Here is a 13,641-nt window from a genome sequence, read left to right as displayed (position 1 = left end):
ACTATTTGGATTACAAATTCAGAATATGGAAATTAAGCATATGTATTCAGCCAGCAATATATTTAGAAAACTGCTTTGTCTGTTTCACCAGTGATTTCAAATTTGTTTTTGAAACATGTCTGTAATGGTTCTTTGAAAAACTCATGTAAATGAGACGTGTAAGCAAGAGAAACCTCTATAAAGTTCTGAACCTTCTACATAATCTATAAGTCCAAGCCAAGAGCCATTTAGGAACTTTTATTTTTAAGAGGTTAGCAGTTTGAGATGCTTGGTGTAGCGCCAAATGGAAGAGCCATTCGGTGACGTTATTGTGCTTTGAATATCTCTGTGAAAAGCTTATTATTGTGCCTTTCACGGTTTGGCTTGTCAAAATGACTTTCAACAGTGCAGGTTCTCCCACAAGATGCAGGGAATTCATAAGTGCATCGCAAGTGAAGCGCAGTCATTGCTTCAGTTATCAGCACACATGCTGGCTTTCTAGGAACAGACTATGATTCACTCTCCAATATGTCTGCCATGCACTTCTTGCAGAGGCGACTTGTAATACTTGTGATACATAGTGGCTCGCCTCGAATCAGATCTCCCATCATAAACTCCAGGCAGATTTCAGGTACGGTTATGATAGTGTCTAAAAATAATATGATCTGACAGCACAAGGCAACATGCGGAAAGATGAAATGAGCCCAGAAGAATGAGTGAGGGCCGCCGGCAGTCCCGGCCAGTAGAGCGTTTCTTCAGCATGTGGAGACGTGTTCGAAATGAAGGAGGTTTTTTTAGGTACTTTTACAAATGATATGAATATGAACTGATTAATGGTAGTAAGCACATCAAAGTACTGTTAGAGTAAGATTAGTTTGACCTGTCACGCTTGGTTTCTCCCACTCCCCCATGTGCTTCTTTGTTTTGGTTTCCACAGTCCTGCCCCCTTGTTTCATGACTCTGCCCCTGATTGTTTCCACCTGTTTCCCACCTGTCACTCGTTATCCTGGTTTGTATTTAAACCCGGTGTTTGCTGGTCTTTGTTTGTATGTGCTGTTTGATATGTTTCATGTTTGAAGTTTGATGTGTTAGGTTGTTTGTTTGACCCGTTTATATTCATTATGTCCGTACCACCTTATCCTCATTTTGGCTCTCTGATCATGGACAGTCTAGACCCTGATTTTGGACGTGCCCTTAATAAAAGTCGCTTATCTCTGCATATGCATCCGCCTCCTCACTCCCCCATGTTACAAATATACAAAACAATGATCCAAATCACACAAGAAAATCAACCTTGAACTCCCTTTACAAAAGGAAAGATTAATGTTTTGAAATTACCTTCAGCATTCCTTGACTTGAATACTATTTAAAATCTGTGCTGTGCATTTCTGAACTAGAAGTTCAGTTCTTAGAGTACTGTTTAGTGTTTCGAGAATCACAAAAAATCAGGCAGGTACTGAACCACAAATTCAGGCGACTCTCACCAGTGAAGTTTTTATGGACTTCTTTAATAATAAAATTGAAAATATTAGACAACAAATTCAACCCACGGTATTAAATCCAACTTGGCTGTCATCTGACATGGCTGATATAAAACATAACATAATTGTAGAAGAAAGGCTGGAAACTTTTTATGCATTCCCACAGCTAGAACTAGAGAAGATTATCTCCTCTGCAAATTGCACAACCTGCACACTCGATGCAATTCCCTCAAAATTGCTCAAAGAAGTACTGCCAGTTATTATAAACCCTCTTTTGACTATAGTAAACTCATCCCTTAGACTGGGCTATGCACCCAAAGCTTTTAAGCTAGCAGTTATCAAACCTCTGATCAAGAAACTAAATCTTGATGTTAGTGTATTGTCTAATTACAGGCCTATTTCTAGCTTACCATTTATATCCAATGTAGCAACCGTTAAGCTGCAGTTACCACCTAGAGTAGCATCTGCTTTACCTTCAGCAATATAGCTGGTTGCTAAAAACTACGACACTACTGTTAGGCTGCAATTGGTAAAGCTGCAATAAGACTACGGACCAGTATATCCAGGTTCGGTGAGGAGGTGAGGTGTATAACAGCATACAAAGGAGACTGTGGTAAAGTTTAAAGAAAATTAGTTAAATGAAAATATACTGGTTTTTCAGTTGACTCGAAAGTATTTAGTTTGGTTAAATTAATATTGGTTAAGATTTTTTCCCCCCTTAATTTATTTAGTTTAATTTATACCTATTAAGTTTAAATAGAATTCTCTCTTTAATTAACTTAGTCTGGTTTATGTCTATCCCCCTTTTTGTTTAGCAGCAAGTCAAATACAGATATCCAATACAGAACAAATATAAAAATTAACGAAAATAACAAAAATAGAGCCTGTGATGGTGAGTGATAGGAAGGTAAGAGTCTTTCAGGCTAGCTTTCTCCTACTTCACCAGTATGTAGTGAAGATGATTCTCAAAAAAACAGTTCAACTCTTGGGTGGCTCGCCGGATCCTGATGGTCCCCAACAAAAAAAAAACCTGACCTCTGGAATAAACTGGTTGCGGCTGGACTGTCTCAACCCAGTTTATCGCCTTTGCACAACTAATTCTCTGCATGTTCAACTGGATTATGGGAGATTTGAAGTCACCAAGCCTTTTCCTAATGGATGCATGCCTTGTATTCACTTTTCTGAGCAGGGTTTCTAACATTTCTTTCTCAATAGTTGCACTCTAGCCGTAGCTGCTGCACCTCTCCTCAGCACGAGGGGGAAAAAACAAACAGAGAATGGGGGCGGGGCTCCCGATGGGCTGCACAAAGCTGTAGGCGGGACAACTAAATTCTCCGCTGTAATTCGTTGTAGCAGATCCAATAGGAAGCGGAGTTGTACTGAGCGGGCGGGACATGAGGCAGTTTCTCACTCTCGACTGGTTGAGATTGGTAGGTCAGGCAAAAGTTAACCCTTCGCTAACTGGGAAGTCTTTAATGTGAATTATGTTAACGCCACAAGAAATGCGGGTTAGACTAAGATCTTAGAAAAAGCTGTGGCCCAACAACTTAGTTCATATCTACATAAGAACCATATATATATAAAAAATTCAAATCTGGATTCAGGCCACATCACAGCACTGAGACAGCTCTAGTTAAGATAACTAATGATCATCTTCTTGCCTCTGATCAAGGCTCCCTGTTAGTGCTACTTGACCTCAGCACAGCGTTCGATACAATAGACCACAATATTCTCCTAGAAAGGCTAGAATACATGGTTGGAATCACAGGGACGGCCTTATTATGGTTCAAATCTTACTTAAAAGAACGTTATCAGTTCATCAGTATAAACAATTTATCTTCCAATTATTCAAAAGTAAGATTTGGAATTCCTCAAGGCTCTATTTTAGGACCATTATTATTTACACTATACATTAGGCACAGTTATAAGTAACCATGGCATTAACTATCATTGTTACACAGACGATACGCAACTGTACATTTCAGCCAAGCCTGATGACAATACAGATTAAAGAAAATAGAGGACTGTGTAAAAGACGTGAAATGCTGGATGTTATGGAACTTCCTCCTACTAAACAGTAACAAAACAGAGGTTCTCCTTCTGGGTCCAAAATCGGCAAGAAATAAATGACCAGATTTAATTTTAAATCTCTCTGACTTTCCAGTTACACCTGGCTCAGCAGCAAAAAATCTTGGCGTCATAATTGATTCAGATTTATCATTTGATCAACACATAGGCAGCATCACTTGCAACATTGCCAAGATAACAAATGCCCTATCCCTGCGTGATGCAGAAACACTAGTACATGCCATTATTACTTCTAGGCTAGACTACTGTAACGCACTACTGTCGGGATGTAGCAGGAATCTAAGCAAATTTCAACTAGTCCAAAATGCCGCAGCCAGGGTCCTCACTAAAACTAGAAAATTTGATCATATCAGTCCCATGCTATCATCACTTCATTGCCTGCCTGTTAAATTCTGTATTAATTATAAAATTCTTTTATTGACATATAAAGCCCTACATAGGCTCGCTCCTGAGTACCTGCAAGAGCTTATTTCCTATTATGAACCATCACGACTACTCAGATCACAAAGTGCTGGCTTATTAATAGTTCCTGGAATTCATAAGGTTGCAGATGGAGAAGAGCCTTTTCATAAAAGCCCCCAAACTCTGGAATGATCTTCCAGAAAATGTTCGGGACTCAGACACAGTCCCAATCTTTAAAACTAGGCTGAAAACTCACTTGTTCAGTTTAGCTTTTGGTAGGTAATGTTCCCCTTTAGATAAAGGCAGCAGATCCAGGGGTCCATGGACACAGGGAATTATAGTAAACTGATGTGCTGGTGCTGTCGTCCCGCTGCTCGCACGCAGTCACTCGGGTTTGTGGACGGTGGAGCAGAGGGATGCCAAACTGTTTCAGAGTGCTCTCGTGTCTGTGTCTCCTTCTGGTTCTCTCCTTTTAGTTAAGCTGTCATAGTCAGAACTGCCGGAGTCATTAGCCACACTCTGGAAATGTTCACATTCCCTGTTTCATGTACAAACAAACAAAATAAAACTAATTCCACCTCTCTGCCTTTTTTCTGAGTATGCACATCTTTGTCTTCTTACTGCTCTTTATCTGCTTACTCTGTATTCTGCTGTAACAATGCAAATTCCCCCCAGTGGGATAATACAAGTCTATCTTATCTTATCTTATCTCTTATGACCGCCCACATGTCCGGCTGGACAATCCTGCTACCCGCTTTAGACCAGCTGCCCGCCCCAGCTACCACCACCTACCTTGGACTAGCTGCCCACCCTATATTGACATTATATTGAAGACTCCTAGCTATTACTACTACTAATAATACTGCTATTAATATTAGTTGTATAATAACTTTGTAGGTAGTCTGACCAGAGGAGGATGGGTCCCCCCAGTGAGCCTTGGTTCCTCCCAAGGTTTCTTGTTCAGCTCTGAGGGAGTTTCTCCTTGCCACTGTTGCCCCTGGCTTGCTCACCTGGGGGTTTTGCTGTGTAAAAAGCACTACAAATAAATTTGATTTGCAGAAAAAGTGGAAGAAGAATCAAACGACTGTTAGCTGGCTACAAAATGCATTTAAAGACTATGACTTCAGCTAAAAGGGGGTGTTACTTATTACTTAAGTGCTGACTGAAAGGGTGTCCAAACTTATGCATACAGCACATTTAATGGTTTATTTCTTCCAATCTGAAGATTTCAAAAGATCAGGTCTTCATCCAGTCTCACTTGTTTACTAAACCTCCACCCTGCAATGGGAACATAGCTCTACACCTGTATCAATACATATATGCATGTGTTTCTCCAGTCCTGCATGGTGGTGCTGAGGGTGATTAAGTGGCACCATCGCATTTGTTTGTTGGAGTCGCTGCGGAAGCCTGCGTCATTCCCATGCTTCATTTGGTCAGTGGCACAGTCTTAAACACCCCCAGCCCCCACAATTACGTCATCCCTCCTTCTCTTTCTCTCTCCTCTTTTTTTTTTTGCTCCAGTGATGCGTACGTCTCCGGCATGTCTCTGCAGTGGTAGCTGTTGATGCTGCTGCAGTGGGTGGGCTTTCCCCTTTTCCTTTCTCTCCCCTCAAACTATCCTTACTGATTCAGCACCAGTGAGTCACTTCCTAACACATTCGCACACACATACTTGTTTTTATAAAATTATTTATACATATACTGTATTTTCACCTACATGGCTGTGCAAAAGTCAGAGACCACCCTTCATTTATTTATGTTGTAGTTAAAACAGCTGATAAATTCAAGATATTTCTAAATAGAATATAATTATAAAATTATTGCATAAGAAAGGAGACAGGCAAAGGAAAATAAGTGAAAAACAGGAGTTTTTGAAAGTATAATTTAAAAAATAATTAAATGATAAAGAGAAGATGGGATTCGTAATACCAGTGCAAGACCTGGTAGACCAGCAAAACTGTCAAAACAGTATTTTTTTATCTTTGAGAGAAAATCAAGCTCTACTCTTTCTTTAGGTCTGAAATCCACAGGTGTTTCTGTCCATCCATTCAACGGTGAGAAGACAACTCAACACTATGGGCCTGAAAGGATGTGTCGCTGTCAAGAAGCCCTTACTGAGAAAAGAAATTAGAAAAAAAAAATTGCAAATGAAACACAGAAGCTGCTGGTGTTTTCAGTTCAACTGAGTGACCACCTCAGAGTCCAGACCTCAACATCACTGAAAGTGCTTGTTATTACTTGGATCATACAAAGTAGAAAATGCAACCAACTTCTAGGACTGAACTAAAAACAAGTCCTGTGAGAAGAATGGAAACTGGAATAAAAGCAAAGAGAGGACATATTGAACACTGTAAAACCTCATATTATATGAAGTTATACATCACAATACAGTGGGGCAAAAAAGTATTTAGTCAGCCACTGATTGTGCAAGTTCTCCTACTCAGAAAGATGAGAGAGGTCTGTAATTTTCATCATAGCTACACTTCAACTATGAGAGACAAAATGAGAAAAAAAAATCCAGGAAATCACATTGTAGGATTTTAAAAGAATTTATTTGTAAATTATGGTGGAAAATAAGTATTTGGTCAATAACAAAAGTTCAACTCAGTACTTTGTAACATAACCTTTGTTGGTAATGACAGAGGTCAAACGTTTCCTGTAAGTCTTCACCAGGTTTGCACACACTGTAGCTGGTATTTTGGCCCATTCCTCCTGCAGATCTCCTCTAGAGCAGTGATGTTTTGGGGCTGTCGCTGGGCAACACGGACTTCCAACTCCCTCCACATATTTTCTATGGGGTTGAGGTCTGGAGACTGGCTAGGCCACTCCAGGACCTTGAAATGCTTTCTACGGAGCCACTCCTTCGTTGCCTGAGCATCGTGTTTGGGATCGTTGTCATGCTGGAAGAACCAGCCACGTTCCATCTTCAATGCTTTCACTGATGGAAGGAGGTTTTGGCTTAAAATCTCACGATACATGGCCCCGTTCATTCTTCCCTTAACACGGATCAGTCGTCCTGTCCTCTTTGCAGAAAAACAGCTCCAAAGCATGATGTTTCCACCCCCATGCTTCACAGTAGGTATGGTGTTCTTGGGATGCAACTCAGCATTCTTCTTCCTCCAAACACGACGAGTTGAGTTTTTACCAAAAAGTTCTATTTTGGTTTCATCTGACCACATGATATTCTACCAATCCTCTTCTGGATCATCCATATGCTCTCTGGCAAACTTCAGACGGGCCTGGACACGTACTGGCTTAAGCAGGGGGACACGCCTGGCACTGCAGGATTGGAGTTCCTCTTGGCGTAGTGTGTTACTGAGGGTAGCCTTTGTTAGTTTGGTCCCAGCTCTCTGCAGGTCATTCATCAGGTCCCTCCGTGTAGTTCTGGGATTGTTGCTCACTGTTCTCATGATCATTTTGACCCCATGGGATGAGTTCTTGCGTGGGGCCCCAGATCAAGGGAGATTATCAATGGTCTTGTACGTCTTCCATTTTCTTACAATTGCTCCCACAGTTGATTTATTCACACCAACCGGCTTGCCTATTGTAGAGTCACTCTTCCCAGCCTGGTGCAGGTCTGCAATTTTCTTCCTGGTGTCCTTCGACAGCTCTTTGGTCTTGGCCATGGTTAAGTCTGACTGTCAGGTGTCTTTTATACAGATAATGAGTTCAAACAGGTGCCATTAATACAGGTAAAGAGAGGAGGACAGAAGAGCTTCTTAAAGAAGTTACAGGTCTGTGAGAGCCAGAAATCTTGCTTGTTTGTGGGTGACCAAATACTTATTTTCCACCATAATTTACAAATAAATTCTTTAAAAATCCTACAATGTGATTTCCTGGATTTTTTTCTCATTTTGTCTCTCATAGTTGAAGTGTAGCTATGATGAAAATTACAGACCTCTCTCATCTTTCTAAGTAGGAGAACTTGCACAATCAGTGGCTGACTAAATACTTTTTTGCCTCACTGTATATGTAGCTTTTACAATTTTCATCATTTTCTGTTCATAATACAGTACTGTGCAAAAGTCTTAGGCACCCAAGACACATTTTCAAAATCTGTTTATTTGTGTAGTTTGTGTTTATTTGCTGAGAAAAGTGTTAATATTTGAATAAACAAAATGTATAGAATATTAATTAATAATAGAAATAATAAATAGTTTTTATGGGTGTCAGTGTGTGTTTGTTTAACCATTTCCAAGCCTCTCCTTGAGGAAGCCCAGTATTATATGTAGCTAAAAAGCAACTCCTGGTTTGACCAATCAGTGCTTCAGTAAAATGTGCTCATGATGTAATTGATGATATTAACAAGTCTCTGTGGTAGCTGTGAAGGTATCAAGGAAACATATGGACCCAAGAAATTCTTGTTACTTTTTATTGTTTTTATGTTTATTTGAATTATGAATACGACTTTATTCTAATGTATATTGTGATAAACTCACTGCTGAGAGAAATTGTTTTAAATTTTGCTTAGATGCCTAAAACTTTCACACAGTACTGTATGTTTCCTGCATTTTCCTCACACTGAAAATAAATAACTTGAACTTACTGGACTGTTTTGACCAGAAATTAAATAAATGAAAGGAGATCTGACTTTTGCACAGTGCCAACAGAGAGACTCCAAAACAGGAAAAAATGTGGAATAAAACCACTTCACATTAACGTTAAAAGTCAAGAATGTTTTTGATTTCTCCTGCAAAATTGCTATTTTGGAGATAGTTTGGTTTGCTTTGGACAGCAACAAAATGTATGTATCTGTACACACACACACACACACACACACACACACATTATATATATATATATATATATATATATATATATACCGTGTCAATATGTATAATATTAAACCCCATATGTTTTATGCATATAAAAGTACCAATATGTAATGATAGTAAACAATTTTATCATATATATGCTACCACCTATATGTAATAATATACCTCTAAAGTATGTGTAAAGATCTATATGTGATATGAATTTTCTAAGACAAACCATAAAGCTAACCCTAACCTTCACTTCAGGGAACCAAAAGAAATAGCTTTGCATTTTCAATAAACAAAAAATATATTTTTTGCATTTGGAGCATTTCAAGCACTCCTCTTTCTCTCTGCTTTACTTGACAATCTTGCTGTCTTGCGACTGCTGTCCACTCCCTCTCTCACACACATACATCACCTGCAATATGCAAACACACGTGGCCACCATGACCTGCTTCCTCGCATACACAAATACATGCAAACTCAATCAGGCCCACAAACGTACTCTCCAGAAAGGCCAGTCAGAAATCCTCTAGTCCTAACAATCCTAAACTGAAATAATGAGGACTGCAGCTGGGAATAAAAGGCTATTAGGGGCGCACATTTGCGTCCACAGCTATAATCATTTCTCATCTCCCACTGTGTCCAAATGACACTTAGTCAAGCTGCTGACGAGCTGACAGCTTGTCACGACGTCAACTCTGGCTCAGACGCCTCCACACACACTCAGGAAAACAAACAGTCATGCCGGCATGCGCGCACACACACACACACACACACACACACACACACACACACACACACATATACACACACTGAGCAGTTGGATATTAAGTTGCTTCGTGCTCATGAATGCTACAGGGCACATCACGCTGAGCTTGCTCCAGTAAAACAATGATGTAACATTACCTTTAATAAATATCAACCCGATTACATATGCAGTCACAAAGTTATGTAATTACATTAATGTCCAATTTACAATCTGTATCAACAGTTGGTTTCAATGTCAACAAATGAGAAATTACTTATATTAGTTCATTTGTCGAATACATACAATGTAAAGAGCTGCTTGAATTTTCTATTAGAGCCTCCAACAATGTGTACTATGAGGGTGATACTGGCCCTTTATGAGAGGACTCTAATCACTTGAATAAAGTTGGACAGTATATTTATAGTCTACTTACAAAAAAAACAGAATTCCAGAAAAGACAAAGTTTTAACATGTAATGTTAATGTAAACACCCCCAGGTGAGCAAGCCAGGGGTGACAGAGGCAAGGAGAAACCTTGGGAGGAAGGCTCATCAGGGGGGGACCCATCCTTCTCTGGTCAAACTACCTACGAAGTTATATTACTAATATTGATAGCAGTAGTATTAGTAGTAGTACTAGCTAGAAGTCTATGAAAATTTCAGTGTATAGGGTGGGCAGCTAGTCCAAGGTAGGTGGCGGTAGCTGGGGCGTGGGCAGCTGGTCTGAAGTGGGTAGCAGGAGCTCTCGACAGTCAGTTGTCCTTCAGTGTCCGGCCGGATATGTGGGCGGTCGTATACTTGGAAAAAAGGCAGGGAGAGGGAATTAGTTTTATTCTGTCTATTTGTACGTGAAACAGGGAATGTGAACATTTCCAGAGTGTGGCTAATGACTCCGGCAGATCTGACTATGACAGCTTAACTAAAAGGAGACAACCAGAAGGAGACACAGACACGAGAGCACTCTGAAACAGTTTGGCACCCCTCCGCTCCACCATCCACAAACCTGAGTGACTGCGTGCGAGCAGCGGGACGACAGCACCAGCGTCTCAGTTCACTATAATTCCCTGTATCCATGAACCTCTGGATCTGCTGCCTTTATCTAAAGGGGAACATTACCTACCAAAAGCTAAACTGAACAACTGAGTTTTCAGCCTAGTTTTAAAGATTGAGACTGTGTCTGAGTCCCGAACATTTTCTGGAAGATCATTCCAGAGTTTGGGGGCTTTATGAGAAAAGGCTCTTCCCCCAGCTGAAGCCATCTGAATTCTGGGGACTATTAATAAGCCAGCGCTCTGGGATCTGAGTGGTCGTGATGGCTCATAATGAGAAATAAGGTCTTGCAGGTATTCAGGAGCAAGACCATGTAGGGCTTTATAAGTCAATAAAAGGATTTTATAATCAATACGGAATTTAATAGGTAGCCAATGAAGTGATGATAGCACTGGACTAATATGCTCAATTTTTCTAGTTTTAGTGAGGACCCTGGCTGCAGCGTTTTGGACTAGTTGGAGTTTGTTTAAATTCCTGCTCGTACATCCTGACAGTAGCGCATTACAGATTTGAACCATAATAAGGCCGTCCCTGTGATTCCAACCATGTATTCTAGCCTTTCTAGGAGAATATTGTGGTCTATTGTATCGAAAGCTGTGCTGAGGTCAAGTAGCACTAACAGGGAGCCTTGATCAGAGGCAAGAAGAAGATGATTAGTTATCTTAACTAGAGCTGTCTCAGTGCTGTGATGTGGCCTGAATCCAGACTGAAATTTTTCATATATATGGTAATGTGGCACAGTTAAACTAAAGTGTTGCTAAAAGTCTAGGGGTCTCACTTATAAATTATCTGATTTCAGTTTTAAATATGCATGGATTTGAATTTTACCTAATCATAGGAGAAAATTCGTGCTAAGTAATAAAGCACAAAACATGAACTTTGGTGTTAAAATGTGCACTGATCATGGGTTTTCAAACTAATGGCTCATTAGACAGCATCTTACAGCCCACCATGTGTTCTAAATCCGCCTTCATGGATTCATACATGAAGTTGAATCAAGAAATTGAATGGAATTTTTGGATGAATCCACCAAGAACTTGCTCTTATTTGCACTTGCTAATGTTGCTATTAGCTGTTGACTAGTTACATAGCTAGTTTAAACATTTGCGAGCCTGCAAATCAATTTTCAAACAAACCCAATTCCAGTAAAGTTGGGACGTTGTGTAAAACATAAATAAAAACAGAATACGATGATTTGCAAATCCTTTTCAACCTATATTCAATTGAATACACTATAAAGACAAGATATTTAATGTTCAAACGGATAAACTTTATTGTTTTTTGCAAATATTCATTCATTTTCAATTTGATGCCTGCAACACGTTCTAAAGAAGTTGGGACAGGGGCATGTTTTCCACTGTGTTACATCGCCTTTCCTTTTAACAACACTCAATAAGCGTTTGGGAACTGAGGGCACTAATTATTGAAGGTTTGTAGGTGGAATTCTTTTCCATTCTTGCTTGATGTACTACTTCAGTTGCTCAACAGTCCGGGGTCTCCGTTGTCATATTTTGTGCTTCATAATGCGCCACACATCTTCAGTGTGTGTGTTCAAAGTTTATCCGTTTGAACATTAAATATGTTGACTTTGTAGTGTATTCAATTGAATATAGGTTGAAAAAAATTTGCAAATCATTGTATTCTGTTTTTATTTATGTTTTACACAACGTCCCAACTTCATTGGAACTGGGGTTGTACTTATGCAGCTAAATATTTAAATATAAAGGCTAAACTTGCCCTGACTACCAGCCATTTTGGCGGATTGCATAACATAAGCTATTTAAATTCCGCTTATCCTAATGCTAATGTTGCTAAAATCAAAAATACAGCGCTGTTTGCAAGAGAAGCCATATAAACAAAAGCCTGAAGAAGTAGGAACATTGTCGCCATGGTGCTATAACTTAGCTGTTAATAGCTACAAAGCTAGTTTAAACATAGCTAGCTAAATCTGCCTTTGTGGAATCATTCTTTATGTTGAATTAAGAAATTAATGAAATTCTTAGATGAATCCACCAATAACCTGATCCTCCTTACAACAAAAGGTGATGATCGCATAGCATAGTGGACAACTTCACTACATCCATGCAAGAACACCAGTGCTATCACAATAATGGTCTATTAATAAAGTATATTCTAGAAAAAAGTGCTGAGACTTATCTTAAGCACAAATTCAGAATAATATTCAAGTATGTTTTACAAATTAGGCCCTGATCTTTTACCACCTACTCTTTTTTCTCTGTGCAACTTTACATACTCTGAAACAGCTTAGATTCAAAACTTCAGAAAAAAATGCTTAGCTTGTAATAACGTGCCTTGTTTGCTCTCTCTCCTCTCCTGAGGAATGCCGCACCAGTTTAGGCCTTTAAATAAAACGCTGGCCTGATTATGTTAGAGAGAAAGGAGACAGAGAGAACAGAGTGAAAAGAGAGAGAAAGAAGTGAAAGAGAAGTCACTGATCTTAGATAGGGTATAAGAGAGTGGCTGAAAAATATAATGACACTAGCATTCAGACATTAGAGGCAATCGAACTGAAAAAATTAGATGGTGGATGCCACAGACCAATGGATGAGCAGCTAAATGGAGGGTGGAAGGCGAAGGGTGAAAAGCAAGGCCTGACGTTCCAATTTGCAAAGCAAATGATCCGAGGACAGGGCAGGCATGCAAATGAGCCGACCTGATAGAAGAGAGAAAGGAGAGAGAGAATGATCTTTTAGCAGAAGACAAAGCAAGTTAACACCAAGAAGGGAAGCTGGGAAATGTAGTTGCAAAATGGCAAAAGTTACTCTCACTATGCACTGTCCTTTAAAACCCACACAGGCTTTTAGTGGGCATAAAACTGCATGATAGTGGGCATGAAACTGTCACTGCATGATACAGACAGAATACGATATTGTGATCATATTGGTACATACTGCAATCGCGATATGTCTCACAATATACTAAAAAAACTAGTCTGGAACCCTCCGGGCGTTCAAGGCCTTCAGAGATAGAATAATGGTTTCTGTCAACTAGGAAATACAGGTTGCAATTAATTTTGTATTTGAGGAAATCATCAAGCTTGGATTGAAACTCTTTTAGCAATACTTGTATTTCATTTTTAAGTTTTGATTAGAAACCAAACTCCAGATCTTGACT

Source organism: Pygocentrus nattereri, chromosome 23 (assembly GCF_015220715.1).
Source record: "Pygocentrus nattereri isolate fPygNat1 chromosome 23, fPygNat1.pri, whole genome shotgun sequence".
NCBI lineage: Eukaryota > Metazoa > Chordata > Actinopteri > Characiformes > Serrasalmidae > Pygocentrus > Pygocentrus nattereri.
This window is presented reverse-complemented; position numbering follows the sequence as displayed.